Genomic DNA, 14,101 nt, shown 5'->3' on the forward strand with positions numbered 1-14,101 from the left:
CTATTATAGCAGAAAAAGGGAGGACCAACTCCATAATTAATGCCCATGATTTTGGAATGAGATGTTCTACGAGCAGGTGTCCACACACTTTTAGTCATGTAGTGTAGCTTGTGACAAAAGCCTCCGTTTCAGATGATGAAATAAGATCGCAGGCTACTTGAAGGTTTAACAATGATGTATTTTAGCTAGTGTTCAAAACACCAGCTCAAGCTTCATCTTCAAAACTGTTAGCAAGGCTTCAGACGTCAAAATTAGGAAGTTCGAAGCCGTATTTTGCAAGACTCTATAGTTACTGCTATGTATAATTTGAACAGACTTCACTCTGACAGTGAGACGTTCAATGAAATACAATTAGTCTCAGCCTTCATAAAACCCTAAATACTATTTACCATAATACAGCAATTTATATTTGACATAAAATTAAGTATTCAAATCCTGAATAATCCATTGAATGAATCATTTGACGTGCGCAATAGTTCGTAAAAAAATGTTGAGCCTGTAACTGTAGCAAGTTCTGGGATATATTTAGATGATTGTTGTAACAGACACGGACGGTGGAGACGGAGCAACACGCGGACCCTGTCACACACAGGACTCAGCGCTCGAATGTCAATAGTTGGACGAATGTAAATCTAAAACGTAGATACATTATGACAGCATTTGAACTTGCATTGCATTTGATATACATGTGTATATCAAATTCGTATCCTATGAAAACCCGAGAGTAAATAGAACAGATCAAAGTAATTCTCAAGTAACTCACCACTTCTCGTTTGACACTGTTCCAAGTGTCAAAGCCTCAGCAAAGGTTATTACCGTGAGTCAATGTACTTTTACTTGACAATTCGTTCCTGTTATCTAATCAAATTGAAAGGTAGCATTTCGTTTTTGACATGGAAGTAGCCTAATTTCGCTCAACAGTCGTATTTCAAGGAAAGACAGAGCGTCTCTATCGCTCGCGGAGCAACAACTGCAGTCTCGATAGAAAAGCAGCAGCAGCAGGTTCTCAGCAAGTCTTCCAAACCGCTAGTCACGTGGAGTAGACCCTAAGTAAATGCAATGTGCATTTTATTTGAGTCTCTAACATAAGTAAACAAATGATTGCCATGATAGGGAATTAAAGTTGTTGAACTTTGAATTAGATTCCTTGCTATGTCCTTCCATATTTCCTTGCTTTGCTTAATATCAAATCTGATATTTTTATTTGATTTATTTAACCTTTATTTAACTAGGCAAGTCAGTTAGGAACTAATTCTTATTTACAATGACGTTTACAATGATGGCCTACCAAAATGCATCCTGCTGGAATGGGGCTGGGATTAATAATAAATAAAACAATAAAATATAAATTAGGACAAAACACATATATTGACAAGAGAGATAACACTACATAAAGAGAGACCTAAGACAACAACATAACACAGCACAACATGGTAGCAGCACAAAACATGGTACAAACATTATTGGGCACAGACAACAGCACAAGGGAAAAGAAGGTAGAGACAACAATGCATCATGCAAAGCAGTCACACTGTCAGTAACAGTGTCCATGATTGAGTCTTTGAATGAAGAGATTGAGATAAAACTGTCCGGTTTGAGTGTTTGTTGCAGCTCATTCCAGTTAGCTGCAGCGAACTGAAAGGAGGAGCGACCCAGGATGTGTGCTTTGGGGACCTTTAACAGAATGTGACTGGCAGAACAGGAGTTGTATGAGGGCTGCAGTAGATATCTCACATAGGGGGGTTTCTTGTAATTGTTGGCTATAAACTTTCATGAAGCCAGTGTTTTCAACACTTTTCGCCTGGATTACTTCTTGGAAACGTTTGTATTTTTCCTTGAGCAACTGCCCAAAGTTCTGCACAAATTCACATTTCCCCTTTTGACTGGTAGCCTAGAAGGCTATATAAATGTTGTCAATGTGCACACCACATGCCCTCTTTCCCCAAATGCCAGCTACCACCCTGCCTGCTGGTGGAGAAGGTGGAAAGCTTCAAGTTCCTCGGCGTACACATCACTGACAATCTGAAATGGTCCACCCACACAGACAGTGTGGTGAAAAGGCACAACAGCACCTCTTCAACCTCAGGAGGCTGAAGAAATGTGGCTTGGCCCCTAAGATCCACAAACTTTTAAAGATGCACAATTGAGAGCCTGTTGTCGGGCTGTATCACCGCCTGGTACGGCAACTGCACTGCCTGCAACTGCAGGGCTTTCCAGAGGGTGGTGAGGTCCGCCCAACGCATCACCGGGGGCACACTGCCTGCCCTCCAACAGCACTCAATGTCATAGGAAGGCCAAAATGATCATCAAGGACATGAGCCACGGCCTGTTCACCCCGCTACCATCCAGAAAAAGCTTATATCTCAAGGCCATCAGACTCTTAAATAGCCATCACTAGCCGGCCACCACCCAGTTACTCAAGCCTGCACCTTAGAGGCTGCTGCCCTATATACATAGACATGGAATCACTGGCCACTTTAATAATGTTTACATACTGCTTTACTCATCTCATATGTAATAAGTGTATTCTATTCTACTGTATTTTAGTTAATGCCACTCCGACATTGCTCATACTAATATTTATATATTTCTTAATTCCATTATATTACTTTTAGATTTGTGTATTGTTTTCAATTGTTAGATACCACTGTACTGTTGGAGCTAGGAACACAAGCATTTCGCTACACCTGCAATAACATCTGCTAAATATGTGTTTGTGACCAATACAATTTTACTTGATATGGTGTGTTCATTCCCATAGCCATGCCAACAGCATGCTGTTCTATAGGATTTCCCACACAATGTGCTGTGTGTCAGATTTTCTGCTTGGCTAAGTGAGTCACCAGATTCCTTAGAGACCTCTAACTAATAACTATTTTCCTGACAGTTTTTCTTTTATACACTGAAGACAGGGAGAACCGGCTTACAGTTTTTTCACTCACTTTGGTGCAATTTTTTCAATTTTCAATTTGTGTGGTACATTTTGACAACTCTAGGCATAACAATCTAAATAGATGACCAAAATGGCTCATGTTTCAAAACTCATGTTTTTAATTGACTGAGTACAACAAACAAATTCACAAAGTAATTTGTTCACTGCACCAAATCACTCTTTGAATTTGGATCTTAGTATCTGCTTGTCAAAATGTAATATTCACTTTATGATTTTTTTGTTATTTGTAAACAGTACAACCCAGTACAATTAGAGTACAACCAGTACAATTAGAATTGTAAGTCGGGAACTCTTTCTAGAGCTACGACCTGCTGATCACTGACGATATCATAATTCAACCTTGTTTTTCTTCCAGAGTTCCCAGTTGCCTTGAAACCACCAAAAATCCAGAAAATGCCAGACTTTGACAAAATTTGGCCATGAAGGACCGCCGCACCACCTTCCTGTTCAAGTGAGCACAGCACAACAAGGTGAGTCCAAAAATGTCTTGTATGTTGCTGCAGAAATGATGTAATATGCCAGGGAGCTATGTATACTGTAGCTAAGAAAGTAATACTAAGTGTATGTTGTGTAGTAAGATGTTAGCAGCCCATGTGCCACCTAATAATTCGGTCTATTTCCCCCTCTTAATTGTGCCTACTGTTCTGACTTGGTGGTGCACATGTAGCCTATAACCTGTTTTAGAGAAATGTAATCACGGAATATTGTAAGAGCTTTTATTGTCTGCTTATATGCCCCCTTTATTTATCAGACTGTTCTGACTTGGTGTACAGTGAGAACACTGCAAGAACGCCCCATGTTCTGAATTCTGTCACTATACATTTCAAAAGTGCTGAACAAATAGTTATTGACTACGTCCGTCCTAGCTCGCTCATTAATGTCTTAATCAAAATTACGGATTGCCTCTTATCCGCTTGTCGTCCCCTTATGCCATAGTTTGTACATCTCAATTGTCAGTAGAAACCAGATTTGTTTAAGCAAGTCAGCCATATCCGCTATGTTTTCTTTAAAGGCAGTAAACCAGGAAACCTGTGGGAGGAGGCTCTGTCCAATCTCAGCATGGAGAAAGCCAAGCAATTGTTGTGGGTAGTGGCGACCCATCATTCAGGGCCGTTTTGCTGCCAGACAAGGCTCCGCTGATAGCCAGGTGTAGCAGTGGTAAGTTGTTGGGACTGCTGTTGGGACTTTGCTGTTGGGACAGCTTTATGTAGGCCCTAACAGTTTGTGGGCATCATTGTCACCGTTCTAGTGCAATTCATGTATTGTTTAGTGTTGTGTTGTGGCTTTGCTGGCATGCACCCTCCCCCCCCCAATTTTTTTTATTTGCCCCACCAAGATGTACATGCTAAAATCACCACTGGTTGTGGGGATGACATGGGAGCAGTGATGTAGTCATGTCGCTAGACCTCGAAGTCCAAGTCGCGTCCTGAGTCCTTTGGTAACGCTAAAGCTGTGGTTTAATAATTTAATATACAATTCAACTCTAGCTAGGTAACGCAATAGCTAGCTAACATTTGCCGTTGTAGTTACCATGTTGAATTATGCAGGAAACAGCGACTTTCTGACAAGTCACCGCTGGTCCAGGCAAGGTACCAGAGCTCCAGAAGGGCACCACGTTGGACTGGCCAAGTTGCACTTCAGTCAATGAGCCGAGTCATCCATGCGACCTGGTTGAAGTTTTGCTTGTAGAAATGCCACATCGGGTGGCAGGTGGTGTGTTTAGCACTGAGAAGGTGAAAAGAGCCGAAGTGAGTGGAAGGAACGAGAAGGTAGTGTAAGGAAGGTCCATCCGCCAGTCCTGGACCAAGGTTGTGCTGGACTGGCCAGTGCAGGGAAAGGTGGAAGTGGAGAGGGAGGTATGGCAGTTCTTCTCTTATTGTAGTTCTTCCAGGAGCCAGTAAATATCCGCAAAGCCTTTAGCCAAATTATCCTTTGGAGCTCTGTCATCACCATCTTTAGCATCATCTTGCTCTGAAGTTGCCTTCGTAACTGTGGGTTTGTTTTCCCAGTTTGGTGCATCTTTTGATGGATTACCATGTTGGTCGATTGAGTGTTAAGACTCACACAAAGGTTTAAAAAATTAAAGTTGGTTGCCCCCAAAATAGTCCAGGCAGACATCAAATCAAATCAAATTTTATTTGTCACATGGACCGAATACAACAGATGTAAACCTTTCAGGGAAATGCTTACTTACAAGCCGTAACCAACAATGCAGTTAAAAATATATATTAAAAAATACCTCAAAAATGCAAGAATAAGATATAAAAGTAACAAATAATTCAAGAGCAACAGTAAAATAACAATAGCGAGGCTATATACACAGGGTACCGGTACAGAGTCTATTTTCAGGGGCAGCTGTTAGTCAAGGTAATTGAGGTAATATGTACATGTAGGCAGAGTTATTACAGTGACTATGCATAGATAATAACAGAGAATATCAGCAGTGAGCAGTGTAAAAGAGGAGGAGGGGGGGGGGCAATGCAAATAGTCTGTGTAGCCATTTGATTAGATGTTCAGGAGTCTGTTTAGAAGCCTCTTGGACCTAGACTTGGCGATGCCATGCGGTAGCAGAGAGAACAGTCTATGATTAGGGTGGCTGGAGTCTTTGATAATTTTGACACTGCCTGGTATAGAGGTCCTGGATGACAGGAAGATTGGCCCCAGTGATGTACTGGGCCGTACGCACTACCCTCTGTAGTGCCTTGCGGTCGGAAGCCGAGCAGTTGCCATAACAGTGATGCAACCAGTCAGAATGCTCTCGATGGTGCAGCTGTAATTGTAGTACCTTTTGAGGAACTGAGGACCCATGCCAAATCTTTTCAGCACCACACGGCCAGGTCTCTATGGCTGCCGGAATGGCTCATCTGGAGGAGTCGAGAACTATCAGAAGGGGTCGCAGGGAAGACAGGAGGTGCACCGTGAAGGCAGGGTGTGCTGTGGTGGCGGGAGGTATATCATGGAGTTGCGCTGTGGAGAACACATTTCAAACATGACTTTCATTTTCACTCCGTGACAAGAGTCATTATAAACAAAGCCACAAGAGGGTAGAACACATTTCAATGTTGCATGATAGAGGGAGGTAGCTGCAGAAACAATGGAATGGTTTAGTCGACTTCCTCACTGGTACCCATGGGAGTGGCGAGGGAGTGACGAGGGAGGGGTGATGGTGACCGAAAAGGAGAGAGGTGCGATGAGAGGGGTGATGGTGGACAAGAAGGTGAGAGGAGCCGCGAGGGAGGATTGAGGGGGGGGAGTGTCTGAGAAGGCGAGAGGAGCGGCGAACGGAGGGGTGATAGTGGGCGAGAAAGCGAGAGGCACAGTGAGGGAGGAGTGGTGTTATAGGCCGAGAGGACTGGCGAGGGAGGAGGGGTGTTAGTGGCCGAGAAGGCAAGAGGAGTGGCGAGGGAGGAAGAAAAGAAGATAGTGGCTGAGAAGGCAAGAGAAGCCGTCATAAAGGCGAGGGGAGCCGCCGGTAGCGGTGTTTTGCTATGTCTTCCGTTTCTCCTAAATGAAAGGGAGAGAAGAACAAGTCTGGGTAAGCCGAGGGCGGAACCACAGTAATGGACCCCGGCAGTGAGGCAGCATGCTGGGCCAGTCACAGGTGCCATCGTGCGTGGTGAGGTGACAGACATGGAAACCAGATCGAGAACAAATCTACAGGGTTATCATAGGCACATCTGCTTTTCAATGGCTCAGCATGAACTTGCAGTACGGCTGTTTGTTAGGCAGGTTTTGCTGGCAGCGCCACTTCAGTAAGTCAAATTCCGGGTATGTGTAAATGTACTGAGCGAAATAACAGTGATTCAGATATAAAGTGCTGAGCACAAGCACTTATAGTCCTAGATATGTAATATATGTTTTATCGTTTGCAGTGATAGAACTGAACTAAGGCAGGTTTGGATCTGTAGTAGGATTATGTTAAACTGGAAACCACAGAGAAGAAAAGTGCAAGCTGGTACCAATACACTGACCCAAAGGAATAACAGACTTGAAATTAAATCTTGCTTAGCATACCACAACAAAATAATAAAACAAGAATGCTCCATATTTCTCTGGCCTTCAAAGTTTCCCCTGGACCAATTTCCAATAGTTTACATGGTTTTGTGTTGCGTTCGTTGAATAAATTCACATTTTGACCCAGTGAGTCTGTCTACTGAGACTGACTTTATTATTGTTCATGCCTCTGCAATATGATTTACTGTGGCTTTATTATTGCTAGTAAATTTTAAGCTGTATGTTGTATAGTAAAGGTTTGCTGCTCTATCCCTGAGCCAACTGGGACAGTACAATGTAACGACAGGGATATAGTAGAGTTACTGTATGTCTCTATGGTACTCCACTCTGACAGACTCAAACTAAGGAATCATATTTTCTCCCATGTGGAATAAGTGTGTGTGTGTGTGAGTGTGATAGAAAGAGAGAGAGTCTAGGGCAGGGGTATTCAACTATTATCGTACGAGGTCCAGAGCCTGCTGGTTTTCTGTTCTACCTGATAATGAATTGCACCCACCTTATGTCTAGGGGGTTAGAGAGGGGCATTAGGTATTTCTGCCGGCGAGTCTGGGAATTTGGGCAGCTGTGTATCTCTGGGGAGAGACTGGGATTTGGGCAGCTGTGTGTCTCTGGGGAGAAACTTGGATTTGGGCAGCCGTGTGTCTCTGGGGAAAGACTGGGATTTGGGCAGCTGTGTGTCTCTGGGGAGACTTGGATTTGGGCAGCCGTGTGTCTCTGGGGAAAGACTGGGATTTGGGCAGCTGTGTGTCTCTGGGGAAAGACTGGGATTTGGGCAGCTGTGTGTCTCTTGGGAGACTTGGATTTGGGCAGCCGTGTGTCTCTGGGGAGAGACTGGGATTTGGGCAGCTGTGTGTCTCTTGGGAGACTTGGATTTGGGCAGTGGAGTCGATGAAAGAAACAAAACACAAAAGCTCAACTTATCACTCAAACTGAAGGAGAGGATTTCTCAATAAGTTGAAAAACAGAGAGCGGTTATTGCTCAATTCTGTAAGATATTGTTAATAGGTGTTTTGGACACCACACCACAGAGACCAAACTGATCTTCAGTTGGGCAGAGGCTATGTGGATGTGTCAGATGGAACAAAAAGAAATTGCCATGGTTGTTATCTATCTATCTATCCACTGTAGGCCTGGAATTACATGGTTTTAGGGGCAAGGCCATTTGACCTTCAAGGGGTGCCCAATCTGTCAGGGCACCAAGGCCATCTGCCAGGGCACTAAGGCCATCTGCCAGGGCACCAAGGCCATCTGCCAGGGCACTAAGGCCATTAACCAAAATAGCCAATTAAATTTATTTGAAAAGAAAAACTTGTATGTAAATTCTCTTTTTCAGGACCCTGTCTTTCAAAGATAATTCGTAAAAATTCACAGATCTTCGTTGTAAAGGGTTTAAATACTGTTTCCCATGCTTGTTCAATGAACCATAAACAATGATGTTTAGCCTCGGAGGAGGCTACACCTGTGGACCAGTCGTTAAGACACAAACAGCTTACAGACAGTAGACAATTAAGGTCACAGTTATGAAAACTTAGGACACTAAAGACGCCTTTCTACTGACTCTGTAAAACACCAAAAGAAAGATGCCCAGGGTCCCTGCTCATCTGTGTGAACGTGCCTTAGGCATGCTGTAAGGAGGTATGAGGACTGCAGATGTGGCCAGGGCAATAAATTGCAATGTCCGTACTGTGAGACGCCTAAGACAGCGCTGCAGGGAGACAGGATGGACAACGGATCATCCTTGCCGTGGCAGACCACGTGTAACAACACCTGCACAGGATCGGTACATGCGAACATCACACCTGCGGGACAGGTACAGGATGGCAACAAGAACTGCCCGAGTTACACCAGGAACGCACAATCCCTCCATCAGCGCTCAGACTGTCTGCAATAGGCTGAGAGAGGCTGGACTGAAGGCTTGTAGCCTGTTGCAAGGCAGATCCTCACCAGACATCACCAGCAACAACGTCGCCTATGGGCAAAAACCCACCATCGCTGGACCAGACAGGACTGGCAAAAAGTGCTCTTCACTGACGAGCCACGGTTTTGTCTCACCATGGGTGATGGTCGGATTCGCGTTTATCGTTGAAGGAATGAGCGTTACACCGAGGCCTGTACTCTGGAGCAGGATCGATTTGGAGGTGGAGGATCCGTCATGGTCTGGGGCGGTGTGTCACAGCATCATCGGACTAAGCTTGTTGTCATTGCAGGCAATCTCAACACTGTCCCTCATGTGGTACCCTTCCTGTAGGCTCATCCTGACATGACCCTCCAGCATGACAATGCCACCAGCCATACTGCTCATTCTCTGCATGATTCCCTGTAGGACAGGAATGTCAGTGTTCTGCCATGGCCAGCAAAGAGCCCGGATCTCAATCCCATTGAGCACGTCTGGGACCTGTTGGATCGGGGGGTGAGGGCTAGGGCCATTCCCACCATAAATGTCCGGGAACTTGCAGGTGCCTTGGTGGAAGAGTGGGGTAACATCTCACAGCAAGAACTGGCAAATCTAGTGCAGTCCATGAGGAGGAAATCGACTGCACTACTTAATGCAGCTGGTGGCCACACCAGATACTGACTGTTATTTTTGATTTTGACCCCCCCTTTGTTCAGGGACACATTACTAGATTTATGTTAGTCACATATCTGTGGAATTTGTTCACTTCATGTCTCAGTTGTTGAATCTTACGTTCATACAAATATTTATACATTAAGTTTGCTGAAAATAAACACAGTTGACATTGAGAGGACATTTCTTTTTTTGCTGAGTTCACATGTACATACATAATTAGCCTACAGGTCGAAGTGTAGTTGATAGGTGATTACAACCTGTAATGTCCAGAATGATTCTGACATGTGGAGGGTGTCTACTTTGGAGAATCTCAAATATAAAATATTTTGATTCGTTTTTTTGGTTACTACATGATTCCATATGTGTTATTTCATAGTTGTGATGTCTTCACTATTGTTCTACAATGTAGAAAATAGTAAAAATAAAGAAAAACCTTGGAATGAGTACAGGTGTGTCCAAACTTTTGACTGGTACTGTATATATATTGGCTAAATGCCAGTCATGTCTGACAAATATAATGTAGGATCATTAATCATATCTAAAGGCTTGATTCAGTCAACATACTTGAAACACTGTTTGTTCTAATAGGAGAGAAAGGCCAGTACTTGATGTGCACTGCAACATCACCTACCTTGCAATCTGAGTGGAGTCAGTCAACATTTTGAAACTATTTAACCAACCATAAACGTAATTGTTTAAAACCTGGGCGTTTGACATTTTATGAGGCATATCGTACCATGTTCCAACTACAGGAATGGTAAGGGGATTATTTCATAAACACCTTCCTCATATGCCATTGAAACCAGTAGGGCCTGTTTCTCTCATGTTTCTGTCACACTTGTTGCTTCTTTAGATCTTCCCTCTATCTACATTTCTGAAGGATATTTTCATCTCTGTCATATGAAACCGCTCTCAGTTGCGGTGCACTTTTGAGAATGATGTTTTCCCACGAATTGCGTTTTGGAACATTTGCTGCGTTTATAATGTGAAGAAATCGCCCAAAAGTTGATCAACATTTTAAGCTAAACGTTCTGTTGCATCAGCCTCATTGCTTGTATTTATTTTTTGCATGGTGGTGGTTGTATTATTTTGGGATCTATCACTTCCCATAACTGTCCGATAAGTACAAGTTGACCAATAGAAAAGGTCAGGGTTTTACTTCATTATATCCGTTTTCGCTTCTTGTGGTCAATTTGCAGTTTGCAAATGATTTGTAATTATGTTCCGGCCCTCTGAACATCTGCTCAAGAACAAATATCGGCCAATGGCTGAATCTTGTTAATGATCCCTGGAATAGGTCAACTTTTGTACTATGGGGGATAGTAAATGTACATAGGCTAGTGCTTTTGCTGTTCTTTACTCATCTTGTTGGCTGACAAAAAGTAAAATGTGGATAGTTCTAACACAACAATATGCGGCTCGGAATTCAATAAGATGGTTGCGCGTCGTTACATCCCCAATGTGTCTGTCTTCACTTGTAGCCTACTTCGGAGCTGTGATGCCTGTGAGAAGGATCCGATCACATCATGGGCATTGGCTAACAAGAATTGAGATATCTGAGTGAGAGCCATGTGAGTGAGAGGTGCTTCGGAGGAGGCTACGCCGATTGGCAGCCGGGAGAAGGGAATTATAATTATTATATTCAGCACAAGGGCCACTTTTTTTTAGAGGGCCACACAAGGGGTCATTGACGGCCACAGCTGCCGATACCGCAGGGAAATTCAAATCCTGATCCACTGTATCCATCTGTTTTATATAACTTTGTGAGAGGTTAAGGAGCAGTATTGCAGACCCTATCACTCCCTCTCTCTGGGTTCCATCACCCTGAGCCTGCTTTTGCCCCTCCTACACACACACCTCACAGTGGAAAACAAACATCCTTCCTCCCCATGACATCACTGTGTTGGAGCTGGGCTCAAGGAGAGTAGGGTGTGGAGGGAGAGGAGGGAGAACAAGGCACCCCAGTCCCTGTGGAGCAGGGTAAACAGGGAGTGGGGTAGCAGAATGGCCGGACCCTCTGCTCTGCTCCTAGCCTCTCATGTCCCCATGCAGCCAGATGGCTGCCCGCACATCCTCTCAACACACACACAGCGCTCAGTCATCTGACTGATCAAACGCTCCATTCAAGCAGGGCATTCATGTGGCTTGTTGTTTATTCAATCAGTATGATGAGTTGAAATCGTGGTCATTGCAGTGAAATATGATTACATCAGATGCATGAGAACATAGGTATTTTATGGGTGGGTGGGAGAGTAGGACATCAGATCTGCATGTAATATTCACATATATACTTTACAGCGGATAACGGCTTTATTTCCACTGTGTGTTTGGTTGTGTACCTCTTTGAACCAAACAGTGGGAGTACATCAAACAACAGCATGTTTTATTTGATTTCACCAGAGTGCTTTACTGGCTCTTGTTAGAGATGGAGTTTGTTCAAGAAGTCACTCTGCATTGCCAACAGAACTGGGAGGTGTGTGTGATGGTGTGTGTGTGTGTGCATACACAAATCAATTTCTTACGATTCAAGTCAACCTATGTGAAGTGAACAGTAAGCTGGTGTGTGAAGCCATTAATCTCCCAACCATTTAATGACTTTAAAAAGGAGAGAGCCAGGCTGAATGTCTGTGATACGTTACCCCATAGCCAAACCATTTATTTGTGTCACCAACTGGGTTGTGATCTGACTTGCATGATGAAAAACCAAAAGGTGACAAAAACATTGTTTTCAGAGACCTGTTCCTGTATTCTGCATGTTGTCGACCCATTTCCATGCTCGAGGACGTCTCAGTTTAATACCCAATCATAATATTTTTATAAAACACCACACTCACTTGAAGTAATTAAGCTCTGTTGTAGCTTGCAGAATTGGATCATATTCAGTATGGCAATACAACTGTGCATTCCTAAAGATAACAATGTTCAGAGTGAAAGTCCAGTATGCTTTACAACCACATTCGGAAGAAATAAGACAGAGTATGTACACATACAAACACTGGCTACGTGCAGGTGCTAGATATCCCACTATGTTATAGAAATCATGTTTATCAGAAAGAATCTGCACTCCAATATAAACTCACAAATGAGTTTGAACATGATCACAATAAAACACATCTGGGAGAATTTCCATGTATTGCAGAGCAATTACATACAGTATAGGCCTACTGAATAGTGGGGCACCACATTGCAGCGAAGAACTGATGTTAAACTGGAAGAAAGCTTTACATGTTGCCAGTGAGAAACATAAAACACTTGTTAAAGTTAATCATGTCCCCATTTGATTAGAAAAAAACAAGAGTTAATTAAAGAAAGTGTGGTTGCGGGGAGGAGGAAGTGTTTTGACCAGTGCTGCAATTTGATTCCATTTTAATTGAGCAAAACCAGAAAAACCAGATTTCCCACGTTTTGACCTTCACTACAGTAGGCCTATTGTGACCTAAGGTCAACAAAACACCTCCTTGAGCTTAAAATATCACAGCTGTGTACTACTATTTGTATTTCTTTCCTTGTATAGCCTACTTTCCTTCATAACGACCATTATTGATAGTTAAACTGGATAGCTGTCCACCATATTACTTCTGCATAACAAGCTCTATTAGATCAGTGGTCCTATAGGAAAGGAAACAAGGAGAGGAAGCTACATACAATGTGGTACATCTCAAAAGCTGGTTCTCTCCTCGTCTCCTTCCCTTGATCTAAAAACAAATACAGTAGGTTAAAGCAAATGAAGGAAAGGATATGAGGAGAGGCCTCTTTAGACTAATGAGATGCACCCTCCCAAAGAGTTTCTATCTCCTCAAATTCCCTCTCACCTGCAGTGCATAGTGCCAACACTGCGAAAAGCATTCATCTCTCTCGCTTTGCCTGAAGGCAGCAGTTTAACTCAGACGTGAAACCTGGAATTTCAGAGGAATAGCCCTGCCTGTATCAAACACGTCTTGCAGTAGATTATTACTTCTACAGTGTTAGCTAAATGGGCTACGATGCATCCATCATTAGTTATCACTAGGGACGTGACCAAGAAAACCTCACAACAGTAGACTGTTATAGCCAATGTACTCCTCTAACAATCAAACTGTTCGGGAAGAATGAGATCCTAAGAAGATCTCACTGTCTATACAACACAGTTCTTATGATGGCTTTTCCTCTGCTGTCCCTGTTTCAATAGCAGACACCTAATTTTCAATATGTCACACCAGTCATTCAGCCAAAGGTATAGGCTTTACATTTCCCTGTCCCCAGCAGGCAGCATCCCACTCAGTTCTGCCCCCTTTATTGTTTTGCTGCCAGATAACTGGCCTGCCAGCTAATTTAGCAGACCAATAGCCAGACAGCCCCTGGGTTTAACAAAGAGCTGAGGATCCAATGTCCGATTTGGTCTTTATTGCAGGTGTCACATTGAGATGTTCTCATATCCACACTGCAGGGGACTAACGTGACACAGGGTGCTGGAACCGGGATGAATGGTGGAGACTGAACTTATTTCCTACTATGTTTTGATGGAGGGGGCTGTTAGAGGTTTCTGGATGTGAAGGGGCAGATCATTCATCATAAATCATTGGAAA

At 43.4% G+C, this 14,101-nt stretch overlaps 2 protein-coding genes across 3 annotated transcripts in view; both read right to left on the reverse strand.

The window, feature by feature from the left end:
- The window catches only part of LOC112256774 (syntaxin-binding protein 6), a 119,313-nt gene extending 118,276 nt beyond the window's left edge, over positions 1-1,037 (reverse strand). The window contains exon 1 of one of the 2 annotated variants that reach the window (XM_024430270.2): positions 764-1,037. The gene's annotated coding sequence lies outside the window, so the exon portion shown is untranslated. The remainder of the gene's footprint in view (positions 1-763) is intronic. The other variant, XM_024430271.2, reaches the window with a different exon arrangement.
- A 4,734-nt stretch (positions 1,038-5,771) lies between these two features.
- The window catches only part of LOC112256772 (fermitin family homolog 2), an 80,379-nt gene continuing 72,049 nt past the window's right edge, over positions 5,772-14,101 (reverse strand). Inside the window, exon 19 of the mRNA XM_024430259.2 lies at positions 5,772-5,920. The gene's annotated coding sequence lies outside the window, so the exon portion shown is untranslated. The remainder of the gene's footprint in view (positions 5,921-14,101) is intronic.

This window comes from Oncorhynchus tshawytscha, linkage group LG08 (assembly GCF_018296145.1).
Source record: "Oncorhynchus tshawytscha isolate Ot180627B linkage group LG08, Otsh_v2.0, whole genome shotgun sequence".
Classification (NCBI taxonomy): Eukaryota; Metazoa; Chordata; class Actinopteri; order Salmoniformes; family Salmonidae; genus Oncorhynchus; species Oncorhynchus tshawytscha.